Source organism: Eptesicus fuscus, chromosome 5 (assembly GCF_027574615.1).
Source record: "Eptesicus fuscus isolate TK198812 chromosome 5, DD_ASM_mEF_20220401, whole genome shotgun sequence".
Taxonomy (NCBI): Eukaryota; Metazoa; Chordata; class Mammalia; order Chiroptera; family Vespertilionidae; genus Eptesicus; species Eptesicus fuscus.
Window position 1 is genome coordinate 10,875,572 of NC_072477.1, and position 13,483 is coordinate 10,889,054.

Here is a 13,483-nt window from a genome sequence, read left to right on the forward strand (position 1 = left end):
ATATGGTGGGTGGGTTAATACTTCCCAGGCAAGATCTGTTAACGTGTCTTTAACTGGTTTTGAAGTGTGTGATGGTGCGTCATCATGAAGCAAAATTACTTTGCCGTGCCTTCTGGCACATTCTGGTCGTTTTATGATCAAAGCGTGGTTCAAATTGATTATTTGTTGTCGGTAGTGATCAGTATAATGGTTTCACCTGGTTTTAGAAGCTCATACTATACCACACCTTCCTGATCCCACCAAACAGAGCATTGTCTTCTTTCCAAAGCTATTTGGCCTTGCAGTTGATGTTGATGGTTGACCTGGATCAACCCATGATTTTGTGCATTTGGGATTCTCAATATAAGTCCACTTTTCATCGCCAGTCACAATTCAATGCAAAAAAGACTTTCTTTTGTGCCGTTGAAGCAACATTTTACTGATGACTTTTCGGTTTTCCATTTGTTTTTCGTTCAGTTGATGTGGCACCCATTTTCCTTCCTTTAAAATCTTTCCCATTGCTTGTAAATGATTGGAAATTGTTTGCTGAGCAACGTTTAATCTTTCTGCAAGTTGTTTTTGAGTTTGACATGCATCTTCATCCAATAATGCTTGTAATTGTTGGTCTTCAAACTTTTTTGGTTGACCTGGACGTTCTTTGTCTTTCACATCGAAATCATCACTTTGAAAGATTTTAAACCAGCGTTCACAAGTATCTTGAGATGGAGCATGTTCACCATAAGCTTCCCGAAGTATTCAGCAGCACTTTTCTTCAAAATAAAGTAATGAATTAAAACTTCCCGCAGATGCTCTTTTTTTGGCATGAAATTCGACATTTTTAAGCGTAAAAATATCTATGATGTTAACACCTTCAGCGAATTTGACATATGAAGTTTTGAAGCTTGCTGTCAATACAACAAAATAGCATAATATCAAATCACATATATATCAACATTGGTGTAACTCTGTCTATTGAAAAAAATCCGCATTATTAACCGGTACGAGGTATACAGATAGAGGAAGTGCGTGCAGGCCAAGGACAGCCCCCTCCTGGAGACGTTTAAAGCAGACCTCACAGTGACCGTTTCAGCCTGTAAAGCTCCCATTCCCAGGAGAACTTCCGTCTCCAACCTTGACTGAGCATCCCTGTGAGCATCGAACGTGAGGCCTCCCTGGTTCCTTTCTCTTCTCCAATAGCTGGCCCCATTGCCCTCACTCCTGCCAGACAAGCAGCAGCATGGCAGCTCCAGGGAAAAGGCGGCCCTCCTGGCTGGTGGGCATCCTCGTGGCTCCATGCCAGGGGCCCAGGCTGGCTGGAAGGCTTGCTTTCTGCAGAGTGCTTAAGTGGCTCAGGGCTCTACCCAGAGGGGCAGTGTCTGTGTCAGAGCCCAGGGTGGATGATTGGGACACGGGGTGCACAGGGACCATCCTCAGCTCTTTCCTGTCCCCGTTGCAGCCCTGATCCTGCCTGCTTAGGAGCACACCCCGAGCTTGTCCCTAACCTCACAGGTCAGCGTGGCTTCTGGTCTTACTGGCAGATCTGGTGTCCGCTTTCCCTCTAAAGGGCACTGGGAGCAGGGCTCCAAGGCACCTGGCCTGGCCTTTGGACTAGGGCTGGTGCTGTCCGTTCCAGTCATGCTGGACACATCTTGACCTTGGGCTTTCCCCCTTCACTTTAAGAATTGGGTTGTCAGGCAAGTCCTGCTCAGGCTTCTGTAGCCTGTGTATCGCTTTGATGCAGAAAAGCAGGGGTGCCTTGTATGCTACCTGTGCCAACATACACGCATCCAAAACACACGACGGGGGCTCCTGGAATGAACGGGAGGGTGAGCCCTGCTTTGGTGAGCTTGCTCAACAGTGCCCATACATTTGGTTCACGGTGGAAAGGAACAAAGCCAAACCATACGGATTCCTTCCCTCCATTGAGGCCAGAAACACAGCTGTGCCGAGTCCTGTGCAGCAAGAAGACAGAGCGGTGCAGGCAGCCGTGCAGGGCAGACCATGCGTTCCTCTCTGACGGAGCATCAGCTGCCCTCGGACAGGCGCTGCATCCTGGAAAGGAAAAGCGGAAGTAAGCATGTCGTTAAAGCCAGTGCCCAGATCGATTTGCCGAGAAACCAGTTCACCGGAAACTCAGTTCCATTTCGAGTGTTTTTGCATTCATTGCCTGTATCTCAAAAAATTGTTGAATAAAAAATATGAAACATAAACTAAAATTTAAAAACAAGCTGCGTGTGCCCTTAGAAGACTTGATTTATAAACCTTATGATGCCAAAGAGATGAAAAAAAAAAAGAGAAAAGGACATTGCCATGTAAAAACACTCAAAAAAGATTTTAAATTATAGGCAAATTGCTCATTAGGTGCCTGGCTGTAGGCTAATTGACCTGGAGTCAATGGCATCTGAAAGTTGACAGTTTTGTGCTCAGGGATACTTTCTGAGGCCTATTTCATCTTATTTCAGACAAAATGCTAATCAACTCTCTTATTTGGTTTCCCAGCCCCTGGCATATTAGATGTGAATCAAAATAGGGAGGGAACAGCGAGAGCCAGGCCACTTTGTGTGGTGGGAAGGCCAGCTGGTACCCCGACAGCCAGGGAGGGGCAAGTGGAGGCCAGAGAATATGAAAATGTAAATACGAGGCTTAGGAAATCACGGGCGTGCGGGGCCTGCTCCTGTGTGGGTGACCTCCTCCCCTCCCGCCTACGCTTGCATGGCTTCTGAGAACTCGGTATCATAATGTGCATGATGCCAGCCAAGTCATGAAAACTAGGACAGGCTAAACCACGTGCCGTGTACTTTGCCCAATCCATTGTTTTCTTATACAGTCCATTTGGGAAAGTTTTTATCAAAAGGGACCAACCACGTCACTGTCTTGAGTTGGAGCATTTGCGGGAAGGCACCCCGTTTCCCCCCTCCCTCTGGGAGGTCTCCCCAGAACACTGCCCCTCGGGAAGCCTCCTGCTGCCTCAGGAGCACCTGGAATAAAGTCAGTCTGGAAAAATTTACTTCTCAGAAGTCCTCGTTCCTCAAAATGCAGCATGACCAAATCCATTTCATCCTTGCTGTTGAGGGTAACGAAATGAGTCTGATGTTCAACCAGACTAAGAGGTCGTGCATAACCTGGATCATGACGGAATCCACTTCCGATTACTCGCTTCCTCAGGGAAGTGTGTTAGAATTTCCTGGGGAGGCATGACTAGTAGGATGTATGTACATCCATGGATGTATGTACATATGTGCATGTATGCACACACACATACATACGCACACATACCCACGTGCATATATACACACATGCAGACAGACATAATACACACACACACATATAAATGCATATATACACATGAAATTAACTATCACAGGAGGATAACTACTTTATTGCTGCTTTTTGTTGCTCCCAACCCTGCTTTCACCTCCTTTCTCCCAAGGGACCTCCAGCCATCTTTCCCTGTGCAACTCTCTCCGAGGAGTGGCACTCAGGGCTGGGGTGTCTGGGAAGGAAGGAAGGGGGTTCAGGGCTTTGTGAGCAGGCTGAGATGATCTGCTTTGGGGCCGGTGCTGAACTCAGTCTATAGGCTGGTTCCTCTCCTCCCACCCTTGGGAGAAGAGAGTGGGTGGGCGAGATCAGAGAGGAGCATGAGCTTAACCACCAGCCGTAGTTAACATCTGCACTAATTTATCTAATACCCCATATCTGTCCTGTTTTTGTAAGTTATATTTTAAGTTATTTTTTTAAAATATATTTTATTGATTTTTTACAGAGAGGAAGAGAGAGGGATAGAGAGTTAGAAATATCGATGAGAGAGAAACATCGATCAGCTGCCTCCTGCACACCCCCTCACTGGGGATGTGCCCACAACCAGGGTACATGCCCCTGACCGGAATCGAACCCGGGACCTTTCAGTCCGCAGGCCGACGCTCTATCCACTGAGCCAAACCGGTCCTGGCTATTTTAAGTTATTTTAAGTCCTTTACAACCATCTGCTTGTGTGAGCAACCTAGAGACGGCGTGGCACACGGCCCGAGCACTAGATCAGGGACAAGTTCTGCCGCTTAATGTGTGACCTTGGGCCAGTCATTGATCCTTGGAACCTCGGCGCTCTCTGCCGTGAGTTGAGACTGTGGATACTCGCCTCTCGAATTCACAGTGTAACCTGTGATAGTCAGATGGGATGGCCCACGTGAAAATGCCCGGTGATGCTCGCCAAAGGCAGATACAGAAGTGTGAAGTACGTGCAAGGAGCAGTCGCTTCTGTGGCTGTGGTTCTGCTCCTGAAGTTTGTGAGTTCTGGTCAGGATGAGTTACAGAGTCACCTCCACCTGCCCTGCTCCTGCTCACAGACCAGGCTTGCTACTGGACCCTCACATCATTTGAGATTGCTTTTAAAAAGTTAGTGATCTCTTTTACCAGTACCGTTTGTTTATCTCTTTTCTGTTTTGCTTTCTCTTTAGGGATGAGTGCATTATTATCATCATAGTAAATAGTCAAGCATGGTTCAATTTAGAAACTAATAGGAAAATTTGGCTTAGCTTTGGTGGAATAATTTTGCCATAATTCCCACAAATAAAGTAGTGGTTTCTTTTTTAAAAATGCCAGTTGAGAGTCGCAGATCTGCACTTTCAAAGCCTACAATTGATGGTTTAGTGCGAAAATTATATTCAAGTGAAGCACATCAGCATGCAGATCTAAAGTGTGGCCATTTTCATCTGGATTGAATATTATTAACTAGCCCAAGGGATAGGATGTAATTAAGATTTTGAACAGCTTACTTGTGTCTACTGTGCTGAATAACCCCATTATTTAAAGTGGCGTACCGGTTTGCATAATCAGGAGATAGCCCTGCGCACCGGTATCTGCACATTTTGGCTTTTAGGCGTACTGAGAGAATCTGACTTTCCTCCACCAGTCCAAATATTGTATCAGGTCAAAGATTTGAGCTTGCAGCAAGTGAGAGAATTTTCAGATTCCGGGAGAAATCACATTTCTTTCTGAATGATGTCAGATTTCCATCTTGTCACTCATTCTAATACCTTCTTCTTTAAGTTTAGAAACAAAGACCCAGTGGGGGCAGGCGAAGCCCTTGTGAGGGTGTATGCTTTTGGCTAATTAAAACTATTGGGTTTACAGCCTGCGCGTGCAGCTCTCGTGGGAAGGGAAAAGAACTCTTAGCTTGGATCCACTTCAGAAAGTTTGCAAAACCTCCCTCTGCCTTTCACAGAACCGATAAGGCACAATGCCGAGGGCATCTTTATTCTGGTGCGATTCTGCGATAACTGTTCTTAGATGAGACCAAGATGCGCACCTTTTTTTTTTTTTGTCCTGCCCGCACCGTTTTTAAAGAAGGAAAGTTCTCCATCTCTCCCAGGAGAAGTTGGTGAAAGGATCTATTGCCTGGCGGCCCCACCTGAAGCAGATCCCCAGCCGGCTAGGTTGGACACGGCTCATTTCAGCCATCCGGATTTTCAGGTGTACCCTGTGCATTTAGTACATCATTTGATAATGCTAAAAAAAATATTAAAGCAGTGTGAGACTAAAGGAGAAAGAAGATGAATGTTAGCCTTCCCCTGGGGTTCATGGGTGAAGGAATTAACACAGCGTGGCACTCTACCCTAGCTGTGTTTGTTTCCATGGCAACAGCGACGTACATGTTTCAGACTATCTACAGTGACACAGTTGCAGAAATAGTAGCTTGCAGGTTTCTGATATCGCATCAGTGGACAGGCAGCACACACTATATTAAGTAAGTGTAAAAGAATTTAAAATACAGCTCTGATTCAGCTCAGAGATGCACTGGGGGGCTTTGGCGTTCCCCCTCCTCACCATGACAGCAAAATCGGGACAGAGTTGAAAGTTGCAAGATTCCAGTCAAGCAATTGCCCTGGCTTGGGTAAATATCATCAGAGGGAACCAATGTGAGTTACAAAGGTAAGAAAACGGCCTTGGCAAATGGCATCTTTAAGAAGGAAGTGAAGCTAATTTTTTTAGAGGGGGTGGGGGGCGTTAGTAATGGGTAAGGAATGAAAGCTCAGGTTGAAGACAGCCGAGTCTTAAAGCAATTCTAATGTGCAACAGAATCTTTGCTTCTGAGTTTATGGCAACTAAGGTCTTTGAATGTATCATTGTAGAAATTGCTTTTCTATAAAAATGGTCAGGTGAGACGCAGAGAGGTTGATTGGGTGAGCAGCTAGAGGGGAATTGGGGCTCCATTGTCTTTTCCGAATGCTTATGTAAATATCTCTTTCCCGGGATGACCCTGGTTTGTCTTTGACATTTGCTGCTACTTTTTGGTACCATACGCTGGTCTCTGTGTTTATATTATGCTGCCACATTGTAACCTGATAAGACTTGAGTGTTGAGAGCAACCAAGTCAAGATGATAGACTTTGTAAATGGGTGACTTTGCAATCAAATGGTACAGTTAAGTAATTTAGGAGAAGTGCTCAAATGGGTATTTATTTACATGCCAGACCTCTGCTTTTGAATAGCAGCCTGGGTATTAGGTTAATAGATTTCAGCGTGCTCGGTATGATTGCGGGAGCTTTCAAGTATGTTGTAGTTCAATTTCGACTGAGTTTTTAATGTCAAAATATTTTTATATGTCCATTATTCAGTTTGAGCCTGCACTTACCTTACAGTTTTGTTAGTCATGTATCAGTGAAAGGAACGTAAAATGGCATGGTAATTTAAGCTAATCTGTTCGATTGAGGAGGATTCGTTTTTCTGACCAGAGGTGGACTTTTACAAAAAGCGGCACCTGAGGCACGCAACTCTCTTGTGGTGTGTGAGACTGTTTTTTATGTGCACGGGGAGCTGCCTACAGCGTCTACTACGTGTTGTCCCTCACAGTAACTGTTGGACTAGATGTTAAGAGAACGTGGGGAGGGGTGTGTTGTCTGCAGCTTCCTGCATGCCCGGGTAATATGGAGGGATGGGACAGATTTTTGCATTATAAATCAGGGACCTGAACGCTAGAATATTTGACGCCCCAGTGGGTAGACACGATTTGCCTTTCTAAATAAGGTGACCCCAAGTGAAACTAATGTTGAAGCTTCCCATGTATGCCCATCTGTAGTCTGAGCCACCCAGAGATGGGAAGTGAAGTTTGTGTCTTCTAAGGGGGATTTTTTTTTTTTAATGGTGGCTCATACCAAAGGGCAGCCCCTTTCTCGGAGTCTCACCTGCCTACTCCCACACTCATCTCTGGGGCCCAGGGGAGGGCAGGCTTGCGGACCGCTCCCCCGTGCCCTGGCTTGCCTGGCCCGGGCCCTGTGCGTTGTGGTGGCCAGCTTCTCTCTGTGACAGCTGCAGGAAACCACCTGTGCTTGGCCCCCCAAGGCAGAGGAGCCAAATGCCATTGGTATGAGGGTCTACATCACATTCTGCTATCAGCACTTGGGAGGGGCCCTGGAAACCTTGGGCTCCGAAACCGGAAATCAGAAAAGTTTCCATGAACTACTTAAAAAAATGTTTTTAATTTATTGATGAGTTATGTACTACTACATGTAATACTTTAAACAATAAAAAAAATTTATTGATGAGAGAGAGAGAAAAACATCAATTTGTTCCACTTATTTATGCATTCATTGGTTGATTCTTGTATGTGCCCTAACCAGGGATCGAACCCACAACCTTGGCACATGGGGATGACACTCTGACGAACTGAGCAACCCGGCCAGGCCCTCCATGAGCTACTGTGGATGACTAGTTCAGCGTTTGTCTGTTTGGGAGTATTAGAGCAAGCGGGCCTTTCCAACAGTCGGGACGTTGTATATTTTTTTTCACCACCCAGAAATATTTTCCAGTGTAAAAAAACAAAACAAAACAGAAGTCCACCAGTCTGTGCCGTGTTATTTAACTCTTTTGTAAGAATAGAAAAACCACATACACCTAAACGCCAAGCCCCAGGCCGAATCAGTCATTCAAATTTAAATCCTGGCAGTGCTTGTAGGAAATTCAATTGCTTCCATTTGAAGGGCCAGGAAATTGATTTGGAAAAAAAAAATAAATGTGAGGGATTCCCAAATAGTGGCAGCATGGAATGAATAAGAGAAAAATGAAGGTACAGACAGATCTTATTACCAGTCCTAAATGGTAACGGAATTGCCAGAATCAACTTCCTGAGGTGTAGCTCATTTGGAGTCTCCACTGCTCAGGAACTTCTGACAGTTCTCGGTGGGCACGGGGCACGAGCGAGCCTGCAGGCTGGCGTCCAGGGCTTTCCACACTGGCTCCAGCCCAGCCTTCCCTCCCACTAGCCCTCTTCCCCTTGAGCATCCTGTGGCTGCCCTAGGGTACCAGATACTGTGTCCTGGGCTGGCCAGGAAGCCCTAGGCCTTGGCTCTCGCTGGTGTATTTGTCCAATGCCTTCACCTCCATCTTGGCTTTGTAAGACCCAGCTTCAGTTCCACGTCCTCCATACAACCTTACAGCTCTCCCCTTCTCCCCCTCGTCAGGAGGATTTTTCCAACTTCCATGTTCCCATCACAGTTTCTTTGTCTTCCATGATGCCACTTCTTTCACTGTATTCAGATCAGTTGTGTCTCTTCTTAACCGAGATGTGAGTGTATGAAAGAGAAAGTTCGATGACTTCGGCATCTTGTAGCTTTTGCCATCCCTAGAACAGTACTCCGAACTGTTGTATTGCATCGTGTCCTTAAAAATTTGTAAAGCTGTGCAACCTTCCAGTGCTCATGCTCTCTGCTGAAGGAGAGCCTATTGGGTACTGAGCTTCCCGTGGCTCTGTCTGTCTGGACCGATTCAGCCACTTTCAGAGGCTTCCAAACTGCTGGCTGTTTGGCATCATCTAAACACAGAAACCAAGGGGATGGCTGATTCCCTCCCTCTCCCCCCATATTCATAGTATCACACGATTTTAGAGCCAGAAGGAACCCGATAGAGTGAACTCAAACTACAGAGGAGAGAATTGTGAACCCAAACCAAGTGACTGTTCCAAAGCCACTCGGGGGTTAGTGACCCAGGTGTGTGGAGGAGCCAATGATAGCTCTACCTGGTCCTGCCCTGGCTGATGGCTCAGTTGGCTGGAGCATCATCCCGTACAACAAAAGGATTCGGGTTTAATTCCTGGTCAGTGTGGGAGGCAGTCGACCGATGTTTCTCTCTTCTTTCTCTCCCTAGCTCTGTCTATAAAGAAAAAATAAATAAAAACATCTTCTTGGGTGAGGATTTAAAAAAAAATCTCCATGGCCCCGTGTACTGAGCCTTCCTGACTGAGGCCTTGGGTTCCACGTGAGATGTCACAGTCAGCTGGTGCTTTCTGCCCTGTGTTGCGATTGGCTGGCTTTCTGTATGCAAACACTGTCCCGTGACAACAATCCCATGAACACTCTTTGCTAAAAGCTAATATCATGGGGGTAGAATTAACAAAAGTGGACTGAGAGCTGACCTGGGGTGGGGGTGGGGCCGGGGGGGGGGGGGGGCGGGGAGCAATGCTAACAGGTCATTAGCCATCGCCTGGCTGAGGTTATGGCAGCTGCTGAATTCAGTCAAGTTCAGACCCTTAAAAAGAGTGGAAAAAAGAAAGCACATACTTTCCAGGGCCTGGGCACCGCACAGCGGGGCCAGCTGGGTGCAGCGCCATGGCAAAGGGATCTCTTCGGTCTCAGAAATATGAGCCTGAGCTTGCACACGGGGAGGGGAATGTGGCTGCAACTGGACCTGATTTGGCATCAAGGTTTCTGGGCTCACAGAGCCCGCAGTTCTGTTAGACTCAGCTCCTATGGGGAAGCCCTTGAGTATCTAAGGAAAGAGCCAGCCCTCCGAGTTGCCAGGAGGAGCAAGCTGTGTGTGTGTGTGTGTGTGTGTGTGTGTGTGTGTGTGTGTGTAAAGGCATTGGAGGTCAGCAGGCTTTGGGAGGGGAACTCTTGGTATTCTGTATGATTGTGTACTTCCTCTTGTCCAGAGTTAGCCAGTTAAGGAAATAAAGCGCAATTCGGGTTTCCAAGTTGGAAGCCTGATTAATCTCTCTGCCAGTTACATATGGAAATAAATCAGTAAATGGCCCATCTGGGACGACACTACTGCAGAGATGATAAATCATCGCCATCGTATACGTCTGTGTTGCTGAGGACTGAGCTGTGCTCCCCAGGCGCGGCTGGAAGATAACTGGATCCCCCATCGTGGTCAGAGGAATGAAATTAAAAACAAAAATCACAAGTAAAAAATTCGCCGTGAAAGGTTTCATGGGAGAGTGCTTTGGTTGATGCCAAGTTTGCTCCTTAGAAGTGGTATATCTGAAATATTTAAAAGGAGTCTCAAGGGCATAAGAAACGTTTTATTTCTATAATTTTTAAAGGCCAAACACAGTAACAAGTGTTAATTAGTACCCAAATGTCCCAAGGAGTAGGATAATTCTATACTTCTGTGAAGTATTGCAACTTCATCATTTTCACAGCAACTTCATATGTATTTTCTTATTTAAATTTCAAAGAAGTTGGGGCAAGCCAGTGCCTCTGTTTCTTGATTGATGAAACACTGAGGTTTAGGGGGTTGAATGCCTTGCCCATAATGACTCAATGGCCAAATGGCAGAGCTGGGATGAGCGACCAGGTATCACCAGTACTGAATCCAGCTTCGTTTCCATCAGAGCCTTGTGTGACATCAGACACATTTTCAGTATTCCATCATTCATTTGGCAGCATTAGGAAAGAAAGCATTCTATTTATGTTAGTTTTCTAGAAGCAAATACCATACCTTCTTTAAAAATTATTTTTATTGATTTCAGAGAGGAAGTGAGAGGGAAAGAGGGATAGAAACATCAATGATGAGATAGAATCATCGATTGGTTGCCTCCTGCACGCCCCACACTGGGGATGGAGCCCGCAACCCTGAGTGGGATTTGAACTGTGACCTCCTGGTTCATAAGTCAACGCTCAACCACTGAGTCATGCCAGCTGGGCAAGCCATGCCTTCTGTATAATGAAAATTATTTTTTCTCTACTTGGAGAGCTTGAGTATCAGTTTAACATTTTTTAACATGATTTCAATATTTTTAAATTGAGGTATAATTGCCATATGACATACATTAGTTTCTGGTGTACGACATAATGATCTGATACTTGTATATATTGCGAGATGATCATAATAAGTCTAGTTAACATTCATTACCTTACATAGTTACAACATTTTTGTATGTGCTGAGAACTTCTAAGATCTACCCTCATAGCAACTTTCAAATATGCGATAGAATATTACTAACTGTAGTCATCCGGCTGTACATTCCATTCCCTTGCCTTATTTATAACTGCAAGTCTGTACCTTTTGACTACCCTCCTCCATCCCTCCTCTCCAACCCTTTAACTTCTCCCTGTGACTAAGGCACACCACCATTCCCTTGCGTTGTTTTAGAAAGCTAAAACCATAGATGTCCTCGGGGGCTTTTTAGGTCTGGTAAGATTCTGCCCCTTTGCAGAATGGCCTGAGGCTACAGTGACATCCAGGGCCCTGTGCCTGCTTTAAAATGTTCTTTCGTGTGTTCCTCCTGGGCAAACCTCCCACAGTTGCTCCTTTAAGCTCCCTTCTAGAAAATGCAGTACAGAAAGGACAGAAAGCAGGCTGGGTTCAGAAATCCTTGAGTCCCCTGATTTATTAGATGCCAATTTCTAAACATAAACAACAGATGCCACAGGCCCCTAGCGTTCACCTGATGGTTCTTGAAAGATTTTTGTCTCACCTGGATCCCTTTCCACGTGTCTCCAGTACCAGCCAGACCTGGCTACTCCATGCACCCTGAATAGCCTTCATGCTTGCTCCTCTCTGGGCCTTTGCTTTAGCTATTGCTTGGTCCTCCTGGTCAAAATCCTGTTCAAAGCTCAAGGCCCATTAGTATTGTTACTGTCTTGATGCTTTCTTCTACCTGCCCCGCTCCTCACCTCCGCCAGAAACAAATGTCTCCTCCGAAACCTTCTGTTTGTTACAGGAAGTAACGCATTCTGTCTGTATTTGAGTTGCCTACGTACGTGTCTTATCTCCCACAGTGGACAGTACATTTCTCCAACGTGGCCATTTCATCATCTTCTCTCTGTGACCCTTCCATTTTTCCTTCCAATCCCAGCTCACTGTACTTTGAAATGTAACATGCATCAGGGGAGGATAATTTTGGTTTACAACGACAGATTAGATGTCTTTGGATGGGTGGATAAATGAAAGATCTCACGTGTATCAGAATCACTTGAAGGGCTTGTTAAAAGAGATCGCTGGACCCCACCTCCAAATATTCAGATTCAGGTGGTCTTGGGTGGGGGCCGAGAATTTGCATTTCCAACAAACTCACAGGGGATGTTCATGCTGCTATTCCAGGGACCATCTGGAATATGGGAACCACTGATTCAGTGGATTTATTTCCTAGTATTCTCACACTAACCTCATAGGGTAATACCATTGTTTTTAGTAGACAATCTACTGATCTGTCTTCCTTGAGGCGGAGGCCAAAAAAAACACAACAACAAACAAACAAAAAATACCTTCCATCAAATTATGATGCAATCCACCCCATGTACCAACTTTCCTATTTTGCAAGATTATGGGTTAACTGTGGCTCAAAAGCTTGCAGCCCATGTAGTGAGCTTTAGCTAGATGGGACCTTTTTCTCCAGGAGTAGAGCCAGAGTCATTTTCTTTTTTTATTTTTATTTTATTTTATTTTATTTTATTTTATTTTTTATTTTTCTTCTTCATTTTCTTTTTATGAGACGAGATCGGGCGCGTTCAGGGTGGTATGGCCGTAGACTCTTTTTCTTTTTAGAGAGTCCTTGAGTTTGCGCCTGTGGACCTGGCCTAACCAGTGGATGAAGGCCAGTCCACGTGGTTCACCACTGGCCTGCAATGCTTGTTGGTGCTCTGATGTCTCTTCTTTATCTACATCACAAATGTCTCAATAGCAGTTGTAGTAACAGGAGATAATCTCACAGTGTCTATGGCATGCATCTTCACATCTCTGGGTCCTTTTGTGCCCCGTGAGGCAGTTTCAAGAACACTCCATCATGAAAGGCCGGGCGCTTCAATCAACTTTCCAAGCAACAAAGAGGTGCTGTTGCAATCGGCGCTGTCACTGAAGTGTGGCATCTTTTAAAGCCCTGCCAGAGATGGTATTCATTGTGTCTGAGAGAGTCCTCTCTCCTCCTCTGCTCTAATCCCATCTTCCTTCTGCTCCTCTCCACCAGCCACTAGAAGCATCATCTCCCAGAAGACCATGGCTCTGGTGACAATGGAGGCCTCTCTGTCCTTCCTGTGACTGGAGCAATGCTGACCTCGGTTTCCTGGACCCATTCTGACTCAGGTAACCACAGTCAGTCTTCACCAGCTTGCTTACACCTAATAGCAACCGCACTGAATGAATGAAATACCAACGCTGTCCCATATGTAAATGCAGATGCCAAATTGATCGTCTCTCCATCAATTGGTATCCGCCCCTCTTCCTTCCAATCTTCTTAATGATCAATTTATGCAGCTGATCAGACTACATAAATGTGGTCAATCCAATTTAGG

General features: G+C 45.6%; 1 protein-coding gene and 1 pseudogene across 1 annotated transcript in view; one reads left to right on the forward strand and one right to left on the reverse strand.

Annotated features, from left to right (window-relative positions):
* Positions 1–13,483, forward strand: part of FOXN3 (forkhead box N3) — a 361,268-nt gene that overhangs the window by 75,123 nt on the left and 272,662 nt on the right. The window contains exon 2 of the mRNA XM_028155882.2: positions 13,159–13,274. The gene's annotated coding sequence lies outside the window, so the exon portion shown is untranslated. The remainder of the gene's footprint in view (positions 1–13,158; positions 13,275–13,483) is intronic.
* The window catches only part of LOC103292275 (60S ribosomal protein L13-like), a 62,032-nt pseudogene that overhangs the window by 8,195 nt on the left and 40,354 nt on the right, over positions 1–13,483 (reverse strand).